The following is a 20,948-nucleotide window of genomic DNA, read 5'->3' on the forward strand; positions in this document are numbered from 1 at the left end:
TCTTAGTGCGCAGACGTCCTTCCTGCGAAGGGCGCGGGGGCCGCTGGGAAGTGTAGTTCCTGCGCGGAGTCCGCGGGGCTCTGACTTCAGGACACGTGGTCGCGCGGGTCGCTGCGCGGGAAGATTGGGGGCGGCAGAGCTTGCGTCCAGGTAAACAAGTCGGACACGCAATCGGTGCCCGGTGATGGGAGAATCAGGGCAAGGCCAAGGGGAGCGGGCATCTGTGTTCTCCAAAAGCCCCCGAAACAGCAGCTAAAAAACATTGGTTTGGCTGAAAACCACTCGGCCGGCTCAGAAAGTCAGGTTCGGGGTTCACGTGTTTGCAGGGCAGTACCAGTTGGACGGTTCCTGCCTGTAGATGTTTATTTTCCCCCACCTCAAACGTCCACTTTTTAAAAACCTTTTTCTTGCCTGGAGAATTCTCTGGTGGTTTGGCCAGGGGGAGGTGGCTGCAGGGAAGATGCAAAGTTTTATTTAGTAAGCAGAGATCCAGGTCGCTTTGGGGAATCTGAAATTCAGTGCTGGGGCGGGGTAAAGGCGGGGGGATGGGGAGTTCTCATTTCTTGAAGGATCACGGAGGAAGTTCTGCTTTTTGTGTGTCAAAGCACACTTTATCAGAGTTCAATTGTTTAGATGTTGTTTCTCACCTGGAGGGGGCTAGGAAAGTCCCCTGGCCGCAGGGAGAAAGTGGGTGGTCATGCCTTACTAACAGATGTCTCGCATTTGTTCAGCAGAATTTACCGAGTTTTGTTGAACCCCTGGAGTGTGCCAGGCCCGCTCCAGGACCTGGGGTCAGTCGGTAATGCTCATGGCTAGGAGCTGGACAGCAGGTGGGCAGAGATGTCGTGGGACATTTCTTGCAAGGGATGGAGGGGCCCCGGGCTGAAGTGAGCTCAGACCTCCTCACTGAGTGGACCAGACTCAGAAAGATGCTTTTCAGGTAGAGGGTGGGACTGAGGGTGGAAACCTGCTGAGGTGTGAACAAGCGTAGCGGACATCTGCGCTCAATCACGTCTCACACTGCGACCCCATGGGCTGCAGTCCGCCAGGCTCCTCTGTCCACGGGATTCTCCAGGCAAGAATACTGGAGTGGGTTGCCTTGCCCTCCTCCAGGGGATCTTCCCCACCCAGGGATAGATTCGGCGTCTCCTGTGTCTCCTGCACTGCAGACAGATTCTTTCCCGGCTGAGCCATCAGGGAAGCGGGGTGGCCATCTGAGGAAGCCCTGTTTAGGAGAGAGTGAGGAAGCCTGTCTACACTGCATGCAGACGTAGGAGTGGGTGGGATTCACAGTGGAGGCTCTTAAAGTCAGGCCAGAGGCTTGGGCTTTATTCTGCAGGTATTGGGTGCTGGTGAAAGGGCTTTGGAAAGGGATGTAACTCAATCAAAGCTTTGTTTTAAGAAGGTAAATATGCCCTCAAGGATCAAGATGAGTTGAAACCAGGAGAAGCTAGAGATAGGTCAGGTTGGTAGCGAAAGGCAAAAAGAGGCACTGTGAAAGAGGGTTCGGCTGTGTTTGATGACCGCTGATGAAAACTATTGGAATTTTATTAAGAATTCTAAGAAGCCAGGGCCTTCTGAGTAATGGATGAATCAGAGGGAAGAAGGCCACCATGTTTCAGCTACAAATCAGCTCTTAAAACAAATATGCAATAGGTCATGGAGCTAACATCAATTTACTTAAGTTGATCCCCTCTGCTGACTTGAATGAGAATTAATCAAGGTCACCTCATGTTCATATTAGCTTCTGGCTCTAAAAAGAAGGCTGTTGGTCCCATGAGCCCAGATCCAAAGACTTGCTGTTTTCCTTTCTTTCACTATCTTTCTGAGCAAATCCATGCTGTGTATTCCTCCCTTTCTTGCACGTACAATCTGAGGCTTATTGAACCAGCATTTTTCCCCTTAAGTTTCATTTAAATAGGAGACAACGTGGGCATGGAGATCCGTTTCAGCGCATCCAGTTCACTTTTCCAAGCATCGATGGAGGAGCAGCCACGGGCCTGAGCTCACTAACATTTGCATTTTGTGTGGTCAGCAGCACTGCTGTCTCTTGAATTGCCCCAGAATCCCGTCTTTCCTGAAGAACTCGAATCACGTCGTGTCTGGGGCGTTTTGCTTGTCCTTTCTCTGCGTAGGCGTGCAGGGTTCACAGCAAGTGGCGTATGTCCCGCAGGCCAGTCTGCCACTCATATTCCTATAGAGACGGTGATGTGTTTAATAGCCAGTGCGCACGAACACACATGCACACACCTATGCCAACACCTTTGACCTTTTGTTCTTGTTCAGTCACTCAGTCGTGTCCGACTCTTTGTGACCCCATGAACGGCAACACGCCAGGCCTCCCTGTCCTTCACCATCTCCCGGAGTTTGGTCAAACTCATGACCATTGAGACGGTGATGCCATCCAACCATCTCACCCTCTGTCCTCCCCTTCTCCTCCTGCCTTCAATCTTCCCCAGCATCAGGGTCTTTCCCAGTGAGTCAGCTCTTCACATCAGGTGGCCAAAGTATTGGAGCTTCAGCTTCAGCATCAGTCCTTCCAATGAATATTCAGGGTTGATTTCCTTTAGGGTCAGGGTTGATTGCCTTCGACCATAAATTGAACCATATATATATTTTAAACTTTTTGTTTTGTGTTGAAGTGTAGCGGATCCCAGTGTTGTGACAGTTTCATGTGCATGGGAAAGGGACCTGGCCAGCCTCATACCTGCGTCCATTCCCCCCCAAACTCCCCTCCCACCCAGGCTGCCGTGTAACTTGGAGCCGAGTTCCCTCAATGTGATTTTCAGTTGGCAACGTGTATCGTTTTTTCTTTCTGGGAAAAACATACTTTGAATTTCCACAGGGAACTCAGCCTCTCTGCAAAGGCTTGGAGTCCCAAAGGAAAAGTTCTTCTCTTGTGCAGGTGGTGACAGGCTCCCTCCAGCTCCCTCCTAGGTGGAGGAGGAGGTTGTATTCCTACATCTGTATGGCCAAGAGCTGTTCCTCTTCTCGGGAGTTTGTGGCCGCGCTCCTGTGAGGAGCACCCCGCCCTTGGTGGTGAGCGTGCAAGACATCAGGTGTTTCTCTTCCGGTGGCCTGTGCTCCTACGTTGAATTCTTCATCTTTAAAATTTTCTGTGCTTCAGATCTTTCTAGAATATAAGGCAGTCTCGAATACAAGAACTCAAGGCAGTCTCCCCCAGCTTCTTGTCACCTTCGAGACCACTGCCAAACTCTCAAGCTGGGTGTAATAGGCTCCTTGAGACCTGGGTCCTGCTTCTCTGCAATTCAAATTCTCATGCTGTGTGAAGTCATTAGCCTCCAACTAATAAAAAAATTAAAAAAAAAAAAAAATTTCTCATGCTGTGTTGCTGCTACAGGTGCTGCAGCCGGAAGCCAGGATTGCTCCGTCCCTGCTTTTTTTAAAAAAAATAAATCCAAACTTTTATGACTGCCCTAATTCATGTTTGCAGGAAAGCCCTGATTATTTCCTACAGATGTTCTGTGTTCGTAGATTCCAGTCTATGCCTTTCTTGAGGAAATTAATAGTTTATATAACAACTGACCAAGTCATAAACTGAAAATAAGAATATAATGAAGGAGAAAAAAATTAAATTTAAAAAACTTCGAATACACATTGAGACCAATTTAAAAATAGAAGTGAGTCATACTAAATGGGAACTGAATGCAGAATAATCCTAAAAATAAGATGTTTGTAACATGATTATATGATAATCTAATAATAAAAATCTGGCCTTCCCTTTTTTATTTTTTTATTGGAGTATAATTGCTTTACAACGCTGCGTTAGTTTCTGCTGCAGAGAAAGTGAATCAGCCATATGCACACACGTAACCCCCTCCCCCCGGACCTCCCCGCACCCCTCTAGGTCCTCACAGGGCCCCGGGCTGAGCTCCCCGGGCGGCAGAGCAGCTTCCGCTGGCTGTCGCTTACGCGTGTACGACGTGTCAGTCGCTCAGTCGTGTCCAACTCTTTGTGACCCCATGGACCGTTGCCCGCTAGGATCCTCTGTCCAAGAGATTTCCCAGGCAGGAATCCTGGAATGGATCACCTTTCCCTTCTGCAGGGTATCTTCCCGACCCAGGGATCGAACTCCGGTCTCCTGCATGGCAGGCAGATTCTGTACCTTCTGGGCCACCTGGGAAGTCCTGTTGTATGCGTGGTGGTGTGTATATGTCCATAGCACCCTCCTGATTTGTCCCAGCCTCTCCCTCCTGCCCGTGTCCACATGTCTGTTCCCTACGTCCGCCCTCCTTGCTTCTAGATGCCCTGCTCCCTCTGCCTGGCACGCCTTATCCATTCTCCCCTTAGCTCCTTCAGATTTGTCCTTGAGGATGCTCTAAGTGGGCACATCCTCTTGGCTCTGTCCTGGGATCATCACCCTATGGCCGCCCTCAGGGTGAGGAGTGAATTCCCTCCTTCTAGTACCCTGCCCACGGCATCCTCCAGACACTCCCCCGAAGGCAGACAGGTGTTTGCTGTCACCTGCGTCTCCCCCAGGAGGCTGACCTGCTGGAGATCACAGAGACTGATCTCTGCGTCCCCCGTGCGCAGCGTGGAGCATGCAGTAGGCGCGCAAATGCACGCTGTAAGTGAGGGGCAGAGGAGACCTGTCAGCGCGGTGACCTGGAATAACTGGATTCCAGGGACTGAGGTCACCGCTGCAGGGGAGACTGGAGCCCCTGGAGGGGCCCTGTGCCGTCAGGTGATGGGGGGAGACTGTGGAAAGAGGCCCTTAGGTTCGGGCAGCCTGGCTCTGGAGGGACTGCTCTAGAGGTTTACGTGGGGTGGACAAGGTGCAGGGTGGGGAACAGTGTCCCCACCGGCGGTGATTTTGACCCTCAGGGAACGTGTGACAGTGTCTGGAGATGGATTGGGTCACCACAGCCAAGAGATGGTGCTGACTGTGGTGTCCAGTGGGTAGGGACCAGGGTAGTACCACGGTCCACGGGGAGCCTCCAGCAGAAAGAGTCGTCTGGTCCAAATGTCCACAGCACTGCATCTGAGAAAGCCTGCTGGGCGCTACCGTGAGCGGGTTGTACATGCGTGCTCAGTCGTGACCCTGCGACCCCGTGGACTGTAGCCCACCACGCCCCTCTGTCCATGGGATTCTGCAGGCAAGAACACGGAGTAGGTTGCCATGCTCTCTTCCAGGGGATCTTCCCAACCCAGGGATTGAACCTGTGTTTCTTACATCTCCTACATTGGCAAGCGTGTTCTTTACCACTAGCGCCACCTGGGAAGCCCATCGTGAGCAGTTACCTGTGCTCTGTTTTTATTTATTTGTCTCTGGCCGTGCTGGGTCTTTGTTGCTGGGAGGACTCTCTCTGGCTTGGGAGCAGGGGCTGCTGTCCAGCTGCTGGACACAGGCTGCTCACGGCGGTGGCTTCCTTGTTGCCGAGCGCGTGCTCCGGGGCGTGCGGGTTGCAGGAGTTGCTGCTCCCGGGCTCCAGAGCGGACTTAGTTGCTCAGCGTAAGGTGTAATTGTTTTTGTTGTTGTTCACACTATATGGCTTGTGGGATCTTTGTTCCCTGAACAAGGATCAAACCTGGGCCCTCGGCAGTGGAAGCAGAGAGTCCTAACCACTGAAATGCCAGGGAATTCCCAAAATGTAAGAAATACCTTAGACTCTCAGAGATGGGATTCTAGCCCTGGCTTAGAAAAAGTTAGCTGAGTCTTCTCTTGGAAGTCACTTCACCTTTCTGAACCTCTTTTTGTTCCCCTGAAATAAGGAGGATCAGGCTAAGGCCCCTTCTGATTCTAACAATTCATGCCTCTAAACCCAGCTCACATGTCTGATTAGAACTACTAAGGATTAAAGCAGAGAGAAAGAGCTGCAAGCATGCATTCTGTTTTCCTACACTGCCTAAATATTGTTTTGTTCAGGAATTAGAAGAGTTCCGGGTTCGATCCCTGGGTCAGGAAGATCCCCTGGAGAAGGAAATGGCAACCCACTCCAGTACTCTTGTCTGGAAAATCCCATGGACGGAGGAGCCTGGTAGGCTGCAGTCCATGGGGTTGCTGAGAGTCGGACATGACTGAGCAGCTTCACTTTCAGCAAGGCAACCAAGGACCATGGTCACAGTCTCTCTTCAGAGGTGAGACAAAGAATACATCACAGCTTGAAACATTGTCTCCCAGGTGGCAAAACCCACCTGCATCCGACAGTTATGAATGTTTTCCAACATGTCCATAAGGTCTCAGGAACAAGGGAAGGGAAGGCATCAAAGGTCGAGCTAAGAATTCAGGGCTGATATCTAGTTTTTAGACTTTAGAAAATTATGATGTAAATAGGTGTGTTACATATAATATATGGTTTCCCTAGTGGCTCAGTGGTAAAGAATCCGCCTGCCAATGTAGGAGATCCTGGTTCGATCCCTGGGTCAGGACGATCCCCTAGAGAAAGAAATGGCAACCCACTCCAGTATTCTTGCCTGGGAAATCCCATGAACAGAGGAGTCTGGATGGCTCCAGTCCATGGGGTCACAAAGAGACATGACTTAGCGACAAAACAACAGTGATGTAATATGATATATAATTAGGTATATTGGGGGGGGTCCCCCATGTGGGAGATGGTTTAGGGGACTGGCTGGTGAGTTGTGGTTACACTGTATCTTTTAGTCCTTTTTTAAATTGTATCAAAGTATCACGTGTATTATGAGGACTGGCAGAAATTCTAGAAATCCCCAAATAGACTCAGCGTGGCTTTCTGCGCTCTTCCCAATATGGTGCGCCCATACCTGTTCAGCCTTATCTCCCCCTCAGCTACTCCAAGCTTCCTTGTTTAAACAGTGTGGTCAATGCAGGATTACTTGTCTTACTTGGGACATGAATTTACACGTTTCAATGTGTTAACTTCTGCTGTCTTCCGTCTGCAGCCTTCTCTAGCCCCCACCGAAGCCTTCATTTTTCCAAATTCTACTTTTCCTTGAAGGTTCAGGGTCGTCCCTGCCCAGCTGTCTTTGATCACATCCTCTTGTCTTGTCCAAGAGTCTGTTTGCTTAGTCGCTCAGTCATGTCCGACTCTTTGTGACCCCGTGGACTGTGTAACCCACCAAACTTCTCTGCCCATGGGATTTGCCAGACAAGAACACTGGTCTGGGTTACCGTTTCCTCCTTCAGGGGATCTTCCCGACCCAGGGATTGATCCCAGGTCTCCTGTGTCTTCTGCATTGGCAGATGGGTTCTTTACATGCTGAGCTATCAGGGAAGCCATCGAAAAACATCCCTCCCCTTGACTTCTGACAGCATCTCTTGGCTCTTAGGAGCCATATGTCCACTAGTATCCTGCCATACAGTTCGGCATTTCGGGTCATTTTGCAAGTTCAGACAAATTATCATGACAAAACATCAGATTTTGTTCATCCAGTCTATCAGCAAACCTATCTTGAGAACATTCTAGGTGTGAAACAGTTTGCTAAGTAGTACTGGAGAGCAGAGCTTATTCATCCAGAGGCCGTGTGGCTGGTGGTGAAGATGAAAGGCTGTGGCTTTAGCAACTACTCCACCTGTGTTGTTGTTCAGTCCCTCACTCGTGTCTGACTCTGCAACCCTGTGGACTGTGGCCCACCAGGCTCCTCCGTCCATGGGATTACCCAGGCAAGAACACTGGAGTGGATTGCCACTTCCTTCTCCAGAGGATCTTCCCAACCCGGGGATTAAGCCCGTGTCTCTTGCACTGGCAGGAGGATTCTTTACCACTGAGCCACCAGGGAAGCCCAGACTTAAGGAACACAGGGAACAAAAATGATATCAAATCCTGTCAGGTCAAGAGAGGAAATTGGAATCTTGTTTGATCTCACTTATGCATGTAGTTGTCACTAGGTATCTGCAAGGAATTGGTTCCAGGACCCTTCCCCTGTCTCATCCCCTACAGATACCCAAATCCTCAGACGCTCAAGTCCCTTAGATAAAATGCAGCCATGCACATCCTCCCATATACTTTAAATCATCTCCAGATGACTTATAACACCTAATGTGTTGTCACTGCTATGTAAATAGTTGTAAATACAATGTCAGTCTTATGTCAGTAATTGCCGAGGTGTGTGGCACATTCAAGTTTTGCTCTTTGGAACTTTCTGGAATGAAAAAAAGTTATTTCCCATCGAGGTTGGTTGAACCTGAGGGTGGAGTGCCAATTGTATATTTCCTCTGCCTTTCACCAATCAATCTCTTGTTACATATATATACAATGCACATACACACACACACACATACATACGTATACACACATGCATATATATATATGTATACATATACACACACACACATATACACACACACATATACACACACATACACACACACATATACACACACATATGCACACACAGATATACATACACACATATATACACACATGCATACACACACATATACATACACACACGTATATACACACGCACATACACATATATACACACACATATATCCACACATGCATACACACATATGTACACACATATGTACACACGCACACACATACACACACATATATACATACACACACACTTATATACACACACGTATATACACACACACATACACACACACATATATACACACACGCATATATATATACACACACACATATACACACACACATACACACACACATACACACACACACATACACACACACATATATATACACACGCGCATATACACACACGTATATATACACACACATATATACACACACGCATATATACACACACACATATACACACATGCATATATATGTGTATACATATACACATACACACACACATATATATATACACACACACATATATACACACATGCATACAAACACACATATATACACACACACACATATATACACACACGCACATATGTACACACACATATATATACACACGCATACACACACATATATACACACACATACACACACACGCATATAAATACACACATATACACACACATATATACACACACGCATACAAACATACACACACACACATATACACACACGCATACACACACACACACACACACACACACACACACACACACACACATATATATAGTAGCTTCCCTGGTGGCTCAGGCAGTGAAGAATCTGCCTACAATGCAGGAGACCCATGTTCAATCCCTGGGTGGGGAAGATCCCCTGGAGAAGGAAATGGCCACCCAGTCCAGTATTCAGGCCTGGAGGATCATCCCATGGACAGAGGGGTCTGGCAGACTCCAGTCCGTGGGGTCACGAAAGAGTCACACTGACTGAGCGACTTGCCCTCACTTCACAGTTACAACAGGTCTGAGGTAGGTTAAGAAAATGGACAGAATGTGATCCCCGTCCTGAGAAGCTTAAACTCCCGCGGCTGATTTTAACAACGCTTTTGTAACATGTTAAGGCTTTCAAGCCCTTCCGTCTGTTCTGTGTCGTTTCATGCCTGCAGTGACACCGTGAACGGCCCTGTTTCAGCATCCCGGTTTATCCCCTTCACCTCGTGGCGTCGCTTCCTTTGGCCACGGTGGGAAACCATGTGATTTTAAACTGTTCTGACTGCAGATGTGAGAGCTTGTCTTCTGATTCCTGGTTCCTTACTCTAAGTTGTCCAATCTAGCCTTAAGCTAGGTGACTTTTTAAAATGCCCTGGAAAAGTGCCTTTTTCAGGCTGAGAGTAATCTGGTAACATTTTACCTCATTTTCTTTTTGTTATTCATGGGACAAGCTCAGTTCAGGATAAATCTGTGTATCTCCTTTACTTTCTACACCTTGGCCAATAAACTGTGACCATTGGGTATTTGCTGTGCTATCTGAGGATGAGCTAGAAACACTGATATAAGGCAATGCTGTGTCCTTCAAATCTCCTTGATCTGTTTACATTGATATTAATAGATGGTTCTGGGCTTCAGTCACAGGCCTGAATAATTCAGGTCAGACTGACCTGTTGCACTTTTTAAAAAACTATAAAATATTCTGGGAAATATTTTAGATAGGTAATATATGCAAGTTATAGAAAGTCCAGAGGAAAGCAAGAAATTGTGAACTACAGTGGTGTAGAAGTAGTTATAGACGGTGTAATAAATCAGCTTGTTCTTAAATTGTTCCGTTCGGTTTAGTGGCCAAAGAGAATGTTTTATTGGCAACAACCCATGGCAGGATCACAGAAAATACTACTGATTTTTCATATTTATCATATTTATCCTTGTTTTGAAAGATTTTTTTTATATGGGCCTTTTTTTTTTTTAAGTCTTTATTGAATTTGTTACAGCACTGCTTCTGTTTTAAGTTTTGGCTTTTTGGCAACAAGGCATGTGGAATCTTAGTTTCCCAACCAGGAGTGGAACCTGTGCCCCTGCATTCGGAGGCGAATTCTTAACCACTGGACCTCCTGGGAAGTTCCAACTCTCTTCCTGATATAGGTAGATTCATCGTTTTGTTTTTGGCACAAACTCATAAAAACGATTCAGGAGGATGGGGAGAAGGGTAGTTAGGGAGCTGGGATGGACATGTGCACACGGCTGTATTTAAAATGGGAAGCCAACGAGGACCTGCTACGGCACAGGGGACCCTGGTCAGTGTAAGGTGGAGCCCGAGTTAAGGGGTTTGGGGGAGCATGGACGCATGCGTGTGTGTGTCTGAGTCCCTTCGCTGCCCACCTGAAACTGTCACAGCATTGTTCATCAGCTGTACCCTGATACAAAATAAAAAAGCTTAAAAATAAATAAATAAAATTTTTAAAAGGGAAGAAAAAAACAGCCTTACTAGATTCTCATTGGTTCAGGTAGGGAACTGAATCTGTATAGACAAGCCTTCAGCAGTCACCATAGATCTGACTGTACGCAAATATGCTCAGTTGGAAAATGACAGATGTATATTTATGTAATTTCACTATTAAATGATATGCCCTAGCCTCACTGGGGGAAAAAAAAAAACGGGTTCAGTGTCTTCTTTAAATTAATAAAGAGCATCACATCAAAAGTATAAGTATTATGAAACTGTGTAATATTAGATGGGCTTCCCAGGTGGTGCTAGTGGTAAAGAACCCGCCTGCCAATGCAGGAGACATAAGAGATGTAGGTTCAATCCCTGGATTGGGAAGGTCCCTTGGAGGATGGCCTGTAAACCCACTCCAGTATTCTTGCCTGGAGAATCCCATGAACAAAGGAGCCTGGCAGGCTACAGTCCATGAGGTTGCAAAGAACTGGACCTGACTGAAGTGACTTAGCATGCACACATGCATAATATTAGACATTGACTATTTGGGGCTCTACTGAACAGCTGATGGTATCTTATGGATTGGGCACTGCTGTGAGCCACATGCTACAAAACCTGTTGGTGACTGTATTTTTCAGTCTAAGGAGTTAACAGTAGTGATATGTTAGACTGTACTCTGCTGGAACTCTGGAAATCTTTAGAAATTATTCTAGAGCCCTCTTCCAGCAGCCTAACCTACTGACATTTAGGTGGGAATTGAGGACAACCCCAGATTCTGCTCACTTGGTAAAAACTACAGGTTTCAACTTTACAGGGCCTTGTTTCTCCGATTTTTTAAAAAATCCAAATAAATGTCAAATGCGTTTATTAAATGTGTTGGAGCTATGTTGCCACATCGGATGCCGCTTTGTGCAAGGAAGCCATGTGGGCTGTGGTCACCCCATCCAGCATTCTGGTGAGATTAGGAATGCTTGTGGAAACTTGAAAAATGTAGGAAATTTTATGTGTTCTTTTCCTAAATGTGGGCTTCCCTGGTGGCTTAGATGGTAAAGAATCCACCTGCAATGTAGGAGACCCTGGTTCAATCCCTGGGTCAGGAAGATCCCCTGGGGAAGGAAATGGCAACCCACTCCAGTATTCCTGCCTGGAGAATCCCATGGACAGAGGAGCCTGGCGGGCTACAGTCCACAGATTCGCAAAGAATTGGGCATACTGAAATGACTTAGCCCACATACATGGAAGGTGTAACAACATGTGTCCTAGCAAGTGGTGATGAAAAAAAAACATTTTAAAAAACCTTTTAAGACAAGAGATAAGAATGTTAAAATGATTTAAAAAAAAAAACACACAAGAGGAATGTTTCCATGGGTATAAAGAGATAGGAACAGAAATGCTTATCAGTTGCATGGGAGAGAGAGGGAGAAGAAATATTTTATTACTGCAGCAAATCAGAACTCTGTTGGATGTTCATGAAGAGGAAATGGGGACCATCTGGAGAAAACAGCTCTTCTCCACTGTGTGGATTGGATTTGAGGACAGCTGAATAGCTGGGGCATGAATTATGTGGGCCTTTGACCACAGAGTGTCACAGCCCTGTAAAGCTAACAGCAGGGGGCAGAGTGGTAGTTAATGAGAAGTGAAGACAGTTGTCAGACTTCAGTGATCAGCTTCTAGGATATGGCTTTCCTTATTAAAGAAATATGCTGATAGCGTTTCAGTTCTTTCCAGTCTTTGAATGCACTGGGACCTTCATATTCCAAATCCTTCTGTTGTATTTATTCTATCTACATATTTCTGATTCATTGCCTTTGTGCTAATGTTTTTCTAGTAACCGTTACTTCCAGTTGCTAGCTGTTTTACTAATTAACTAATCATTCGACTTAAACATTAAGTATATTTTTAAAACCACCAAAATATGTTTTCTTTGGTGGCCTCCTTACCTAATAACTCAACAGTGGAGGATTTTAAGGGCTTCCCTGGTGGCTCAGACACTAAAGAATCTGCCTGCAGTGCAAGAGATGAAGGTTCGATCCCTGGATCGGGAAGATCCCCTGGAGAAGGAAATGGCAACCCAGTACTCGTGACTGGAAGCTCCCATGGACAGAGGAGCCTGGCGGGCTAGTCCATGGAGTCACAAAGGGCTGGACACAACTGAGGGACCAACACTTTGGTTTTTCACCTTCAGGAGAGTTTAAAAATGGAGAAATTCTCATTTATTAAGTCTTTTTAAATTCTTACTTATTAACTGAGTCTGTGTTTAAAATAATTGTGCAAATACCTATCCAAAGTGATCCATGTGAAGTGCTTGGAATTAGGCGGGGATAAAGGGAGACAGCCAGCAAACGAAGACAAATTTTTTTTTTTTATTCACTAGAATATTTTATGTTTCATCATGATTAATTTTTTAAAGTATGTAGAAAAAAAGTACATATTCTTCCCTTGTTAGTGTTACTAGACATCCAGACCTGAAAAGCATCCTGTCAGAATCTGCAGAATTTCAAAAGGATTGATGGGTTTGTATGGAAGTTTTCAGCGTTCAGAAGCATTAAATCCTGCCCAGTAAGTAGCACATGCTATTGCTCTCTTTCCATGATGTTGTTACTATTTTCTCCAGGCATTGTGAGACATAGGGCTTCCCAGGTAGCTCAGTGGTAAAGAACTCGCATGTCAGTGCCGGAAACGCAAGACTCCAGCTCCGTCCCTGGGTCTGGAAGGTTCCCTGAAAGAGGAAATGGCAACCCACTCCAGGGTTCTTGCCTGGGAAATCCCATGGACAGAGGAGCCTGGCGGGCTACAGTCCACGGGGTCGCAAAAGAGTCAGACACGACTGAGTGACTAAACACACACACAATACAACAACGACATTGTGAGATATAAAGCTACATTTTTTGCTTCACTAAAAGTGTCTGCATTTTAGCCTTGTAACTTTAATTGATCTGGGTGAATTATTTTAGCCACTTATGGTCAGTGCTGCTTCGGAGTAGATAGAAAGTAAGGAAAATAAAGACTTTTTAAGATCCCATGTTCCCAGTGACTGAGCTTCCTTCAAAGAAAAAAGTTTCTGCGGCAAGAGCTGAGCAAACGTCTATATCAGAGTGCCTTCCAAAAGATGAATTGAGCCTTTAAGTATTTTAAAAATAAATCATAAGGGAGATGGAGAGCGGAGCTGTGGTGGACGCTCTTCCAGGCATCCGCTCCATCAATTCTGTGTAATGCTTTGGAAGCAGAGGAACAAGTCCTGTGAAATCGTGTTTTCAGGAAGCTACATATGCACTCTTCTCTTCTATTTCTGTTCTCTGGAGCGGCCAATTTATGCAGTGCACTTGTGAGACTCCAAGAACAAAGACCAATTTCCCTGAAGGTTATGAGCACTCTTCAATTTTACAATGCCAAAAAAAAATTTTTTTTTTTAAAAGTCACATTTTCGCATCGAGATAATGAAGTGCCCTGGGCTCTCGAGTCTCCTCGAGGAGCCTCAGAAAGGATGCCCGCTGCGTGTCACTTTTATTCCCAGATTCTGAAAGTGGGCGCAGGCAATTGCTCTTTTGTGTGTACTTTTATTTTTATTTTCTTCCTTTGGCTGTGCTGCGTCTTCGCAGCGAGGGCTTTCTCTAGATACAGCGGGTGGCGGCCGCTCTCTGCTTGCGGTGCTCCGGCTCCTCTGGGCGGTGGCTCTCTTGCTGCGGAGCGCGGGCTCTAGCCGCGCAGGCTTCAGTAGCTGCGGCTCCCGCGCTCGCGAGCACAGGCTCGGTAGTTGGGGGGCGCGGGCTTAGTTGCTCCAGGGCATGCGGGATCCTCCCGGCCCAGGGATCGAACCTGTGTCTCCCGCGTTGGCAGGCGGATTCTCAGCCACGAACCTCCAGCGAAGCCCCTAGGCAATTAATGCTTGACAAGCGTGGACAAGTGGTGATGAGCAGGGGGACCGTGGGAGATGGGGGGATGCCGGGGGGATGCCGGGGGGATGCGGCGTCTGCTTCGGACCGGGGGCCTCTTTTCTTCTTGAGCGGGCGGGTGTCCCGCTGATGGCTTGGGATCCAGAGTGCCGGCTGCAGGGTGGGGACGTGAGGCTCTGTGCCGCGGACTGAACCACCTGTTCCCCTAGGACGGGAGCGAGGGGAAGGTCGGCCGAGGACAGCGTATTAATTCCCCTGGCACCTCCGGGTTTTGTTGTGCTTCGGGCCGACGCGCGGGCCTCTCATGTGACGCCCGTGACGGCGGCCGGCGCGCGGGGAACTCCAGCGCCCAGAAGTAGCCCCGTGTGTGTGCTCGTCCTGCTGGGTATTTTTTTTTCCCCTCAGATGTTTACTCGGGTTTGTTTATTCTTCAAGGCGCCGGGGGTGCCTTACGGGCCAGCTATTTCCCTTCCCGACGTAGGTAGAGGCAGTGTTTGTGTTGAACACGCTCGTAGCTGCCTGACAAATAATCGGAGGTGGAAATCCGCGGGTTTCAGGGAACGCAGATCCTTTCCAGTTTTCCTGCCTTTTCCAGACACCTGACCCGGGGGAGCGCTGAGCTTGGCCGCCGACCGCCGCCCGCACCTGCTCCCCCGCAGGGCCCCGTGTGCGGGGGCACAGCCCTGCGGAAACTTGTTGCCCCTGCATTCCAGACCAAGGACACCGTGCTCGGATGTGGACACGCTCGCCCGCGCCCGCTGCCCCTGTTACGTAAGCGCTGGAAATGCGCCGGCGTGCCTGCGTGTAAGCCACCAGCAGGGAGGGCCTGGTCCAGAACCCAGCCCCGAACCCTTCCCGCCAAACACAGAACCTCGTGGTCTCAGGGTTTTAGGCAGAAAGCTGCTTTTGCCCATTTTGCTAAAGCTTGGTACCTCATTATGAGATCCCAGAGGAAAATGAGGCAGGAGAGTGTTTGAGATCTTTAACCCCGACCCGCTGGGCTTCCCAGCTGGCTCAGGGGTAAAGAACCCGCCTGCCGATGCAGGAGACACAAGAGTCGTGGGTTTGATCCCTGGGTCGGGAAGATCCCCTGGAGGAGAGCATGGCAACCCACTCCAGGATTCTTGCGTGGAGGACCCGATGGACAGAGGAGCCTGGCAGGCTACAGTCCACGGGGTCACAAAGAGTTGGACACGACTGAAGCGTCTGAGCATGCATGCACCCTTGTCTGTTAGACCCGAATGCAGAAAATCAGGGCTGGTTTCAAAGTTTTTGTTTCTTATTAGCTCAGCTGTTGAGATGTTGCTCTCTGTTTCTGGCAGCTCAGAAGCCAGCAGGCTTATTCAGATATAGCCAACAATTGCAGTCATCTCATTCTGTGACTTCATTTAACTGGCAGGGCAAAAAAAGAAGGGGATGATAAAAATGCCAGAACCTAAACTGGGACTAAAAGAATGCTTTTATTTTAGGTCAGCTAGTGTGAGGTTTTTGTTATGTGGACTGTAGCCCGTCAGGCTCCTCTGTCCATGGGATTCTCCAGGCAGGAATACTGGAGTGGGTTGCCATCCCCTTCTCCAGGGCATCTTTCCCCACCCAGGGACCGAACCCGGGTCTCCTGCACTGCAGGTGGGCTCTTTACGGCCCGAGCCACCTCTTCGAGGGAAGTAGCCTTGACTGTGAACCGCCGCTCTGCGGTGGACAGCCTCTGCAAGATAAACCAGGTTGACACGTTTTCCCAAACGCGTAGCATGTGTTTCACTCTAGGAGAGTCGTAGTCTGGACGGAGAATCACTGGATCACCCCGGTATGTCTCTGTGAGCAGCAGCCCCAAGTTTGCCGTCTCGCCTGCCGACCTTTGGAGGCGTCTCCACTCCTCTCCTCCTCTCAGAGACCCTGGTTCATTGGGAGCAAATCCATCAAAGAAAAGCACCTGTAGGCCCTGCACAGGGCCCAGACTTCTTTCCGTCTCCACTGACCAACACTGGTCCAACCGCTGTCCGTCGCCCAAGAGAACCTGTGTCCCTCTTGAAGTTGCCAGAGCTGTCCTGTTTAATTACCAAGAGTTGTTGTTGTTGTTGTTTGTTTGCTTTGCTTTTGCTTTTAAAGACTTTTCTAGGTGGACCATCTTTTGGGGTGCGGGGGGCAGCAGGAAGAGTTCTTTATTGACTCAGCCAGACCAACAACCAGAATAACACTGCAGCAGCTCTCCCCACACCTGGAAGATGTGCACCATTTTTTAAGTCTTTGCTACATTTGTTACAACATTGCTTCTGCTTTATGTTCTGGTTTTTTGGCCCAGAGGCACGCGGGATCTTAACTCCCCGAGCAGGGAGCGAACCCACACCCCCTGCACTGGAGGGTGAAGCCGTCACCCCTGGATCACCAGAGGAGTCCCTAATTGGCAAGTTCTATCACGTCTCTCCTCTGCTCAGGTCCCCCGGTGGCCTCGGGTCCCACTTAGGATAAAGGCCTGAGTCCTTACAAAGACGCCAGAGTAGCCCTACAAGGTATGCCCCACCCACCTGCCCCCACCGCCCGCTCCAGCTGACCTCCGGCTGCCCGTCACTGTGCCAGCCACGCTGACCGCTGCTGCGACGCAAACACCCTGCCTGTCCCGCTTCGGGGCTTCCTGGCAGCTCCTCGTCTCCACAGCCTCCCCACCGCCCCACCCGGCTATCCACCTGGCTTCTTTTCACTTCTCAAGTCTGCGTTCTGAGATCCACGTCACAGCAAAACCTTCTCTGACCACCCAGTTTCAAATCACACCCTTCGTTCATCTCCTCTGATTCTGTTTTATTTTTTTTTTATCGTAGCCTTTATCACTATCTGACATCCTAAAATTTTACCCATTTATTTATTGACTCCCTTCCTGATTTATTGCGTGTCTCCTGGAATTTGTCTGTGGATTCCTCCAGGGCAGGGAGATTTTCCAGCACCTTTAGCAGTTTTTCTCGGAAATCCATAGTGCGTGTGTGCTCTTTGCAATCCCACGGACTGTAACCCTCCAGGCTCCTTGTCCATGGGGTTTTTCCATTCAAGAATACTGAAGCAGCTTGCTATTTCCTTCTCCAGGGGATCTTCCCCACCCAGAGATCAAACCCACGTCTCCTGCATTGGCAGGTGGATTCTTTACGACTGAGCCACCTGGGAAGGCCAGGAAACACGTAGCAGGCACACAGTACATACTGAATGGATGCAATGTTGAGTGTCTTGAACTCTTACTTTCCTCTGGGCCTAGGGATGAACACCTATATGTATAGGAAAGTGAGTGCAGTACTTACCCTGCCCTCGAGAAGCTTACCATCTGCTTAGCACATCCGCAGTCATACTGATGAACGGTGACAGCTGCAACCATGTCAGGTGCAAACCCCTACCATGAGCTTGAAATTCCAACCACAACCCCACACAAAGAACCCACTGAATGGCTTGATAGCCTCTCATTCAGTAGGTTTGCAGTGGGTATAGTTGCTTTTTCAAAGAACTCAGTAATAAAATCTTTCACCTATGCAAAAAAGAGAGAGAGAGAGTTTACAGTCTCTTAGAGGACATGTGCGTGTAAGTCAGCACCGCAGAGGGAGAGGCTGGGGCAAAGAGAAGAGCACAGTGACGAGACAGGGAGGAATCGAAGAGGTTGTTGGGGCGGGAAAGGTCATGTGCGGGGGCTTCCCGGGCGCTCCAGTGGTTGAGACTTCACCTTCCAATGCAGAGGATGCAGGTTCCATCCCTGGTCAGGGAACTAAGAGCCCACATGCCACACAGCCCCCCCCCCCCCAAAAGAAAAAAAGACAAAATATAAAAGCAATATTGTAGCAAATTCAAAAAAGATTTTAAAAACACTCCACGCAGAAAATATCTTTAAAAGATTGCAGCGTGTTGAGTGGGAGTGGGGGGAGTGAAGGGTTAATACTTAAGGTGATCTTTCTTCCTGCTCAGATGCAGTCTATCATCTGCGTAGCTGCTGCAGCGCAAATAAACCGTGACTTGCTACGCAAACCTTCTCACACACCAGCAACTGCTCGCCACTGCACGCCTTCACCTGCCGGCTGGAACACTCACTCTTCACCCTCATAGGTGAGGCTGGTGCTAATTCGCTCCCTGCCTGCCCTGACCTGTCCCTCTGTCCTCCACGAGGGCTTCCCTGGAGGCTCAGATGGTAAAGAATCCGCCTGCGGTGTTGGAGACATGGGTTCTACCCCTGGGTTGGGAAGATCCCCTGGAGGAGGGCGTGACAACTCACTCCAGTCTTCTTGCCTGGAAAATCCTGTGGACAGAGGAGCCTGGCGGGCTACAGTCTGAGGTCTCAAAGAGTCGGACATGACTTAGCGACTAAGCACTGCATAATACACCCTCCAAAGAGCCCTTCCTGCTAAGCAGGCAAGATGTGTTCTCAAGCCCTGCAGTCTTTTCCTCGCTCCTGGAATGCCCTGCGTGCCTGCCTGCTCCACCCTACAAGTTTCAAGGTTACGCTGAGATGGAACCCCCTCTGTGAATGCTTCCTGGATGTCGCCTTCCATCTAGGTGACTTGTCACATCCAAGGTCAGGAGCAGCTGCATCAGACAACTTGGAAGAGAATGCATTCCTGAAGGGAATGAACATGGGAGGGAGGTTTGGAAAATGGTACCAAAAAATAAATGCCGTCAAGGCTGCATGAACTTTGAGTCATTGTAGTCTGAGATGCCCTTTCCTGGAGCAAAGAACTGACAGACCTGTCGTGTGCATGCGTGCAAGCTCAGTTGCTTCGGTCATGTCTGACTGTTTTCGACCCCATGGACTGTAGCCCACCAGGCTTCTCTGTTCTTGGGATTCTCTAGGCAAGAAGACTGGAATGGGTTGCCGTGCCCTCCTCCAGGGGATCTTCCCAACCCAGGGATCACACCTGCATCTCTTACGTCTCCTGCATTGGCTGACAGGTTCTTCACCGGACCTGTCATGGATCAATGTAAACAAGGACACAAAACAGGATTGGAGCCTGAACAATAAAGGAAGAGGAAGATTGGTATCAGATCAAGATGTATCCCACATTGGCCAGCAGTTTAATCTCAGAAGTTCTGGAATGAAGTTCTGGGCTGTACTATGCTCATGCCTACACATGGGCTTCCCTGGAGACACAGTGGTAAAGAAACCACCTGTCTGTGGAGGAAACTTGGGTTTGATCCCTGGGTCGGGAAGGTCCCCTGGAGAAGGAAATGGCACCCCACTCCAGTATTCTTGCCTGGAGAATCCCATGGACAGAGGAGCCTGGTGGGTTACAGTCCTTGGGGTCACAGAGTCAGACACAACAGAGCAACTGAACAATGAACAACAAATGTGTTTTTTGAAATCAATCTGGCTGCCCCAGCTTGCTTGTAGTTTACACATGCAAATACATGAGTATATTTATCATCTTTTTTAATATATGTATTTTAATGAAGGATACTTGACTTACAATGTTCCGGTTATATATATATACACATATATTATTTTTCAGATTATTTTCCATGGTAGGTTATTACAAGATATTGACTGTTGTTTCCTGTGTCATACAGTAAAGCTTTGTTGCTTGATGCGTCTCTATTTTTTTTAATTAGAATCTAGGATTCTCTTCATACTAAGTCTAACAAGTGGAGTCAAAATGTCATAAACTTTTTAGCTAGGCAAAAATTCATGTTTTCCTATATATATTATACAGACTATATATATATATATATATATATATATATATATATATATAAAAGATTATATATGTATGTTTATCTTATTTACTCTTCTTAGAATTACTGAGACACTTAAGTCTGTGACTTGGTGACCTCATCATCAGTTCTGGATAATTCTCAGCAGTTATCTCTTCAAATTGGCCTCTGGGTCTTCTCTCTTCTTCTATAACTAATCAAACATATAGCGTTCTCCACCTTTCTTAAGCTCTTTTCTGTATTTTCCACTTTTTTTTTTTTACTCTGTATTAAAATTCTGGATAAATGCTTCAATCTCCCTATGAACTAATTCTTCTACTTTGCATTATCTGCTTCTTCACACATCTGTTGAGCTTTTGGGTTTTTTTCTTGTTTTAATTTTTTGACCTCACCATGCAGCTCATGGGATCTTAGTTCCTTGAGCAGGGATCCAGCCTGGGCTTTCAGCAATAAAATCAGCAATAAAAGCGTAAGAGTCGTCACCCCTGGACCACCAGGGAATTCGCTACTGAGCTTTTAGTTCCAGCCATTATATATATTTTTTATTTTGAGACATGCCACTTGGTTCTTTTTCAGAACTGCAAGGTCATGCCTTTACTTGCCTGTGCCTGCAAATATTTTCCAAGCGTGTCATTTATTCCTCTAAATGCTGCGGATGTTTGTCTTACAAGCTGTATCTGGCTATTTGTGGGGC

General features: G+C 47.7%; 1 long non-coding RNA gene across 1 annotated transcript; it reads left to right on the forward strand.

Annotated features, from left to right (window-relative positions):
• Positions 1 to 82: 82 nt before the first annotated feature.
• Positions 83 to 19,342, forward strand: LOC133056187 (uncharacterized). Its single transcript, XR_009692756.1, has 4 exons — positions 83 to 150; positions 13,138 to 13,250; positions 15,180 to 15,388; positions 18,518 to 19,342. It is a non-coding gene; the product is annotated as an uncharacterized LOC133056187 (long non-coding RNA).
• The last annotated feature ends 1,606 nt before the right edge of the window (positions 19,343 to 20,948 follow it).

The sequence above is a fragment of the Dama dama genome, chromosome 5, assembly GCF_033118175.1.
Source record: "Dama dama isolate Ldn47 chromosome 5, ASM3311817v1, whole genome shotgun sequence".
Classification (NCBI taxonomy): Eukaryota; Metazoa; Chordata; class Mammalia; order Artiodactyla; family Cervidae; genus Dama; species Dama dama.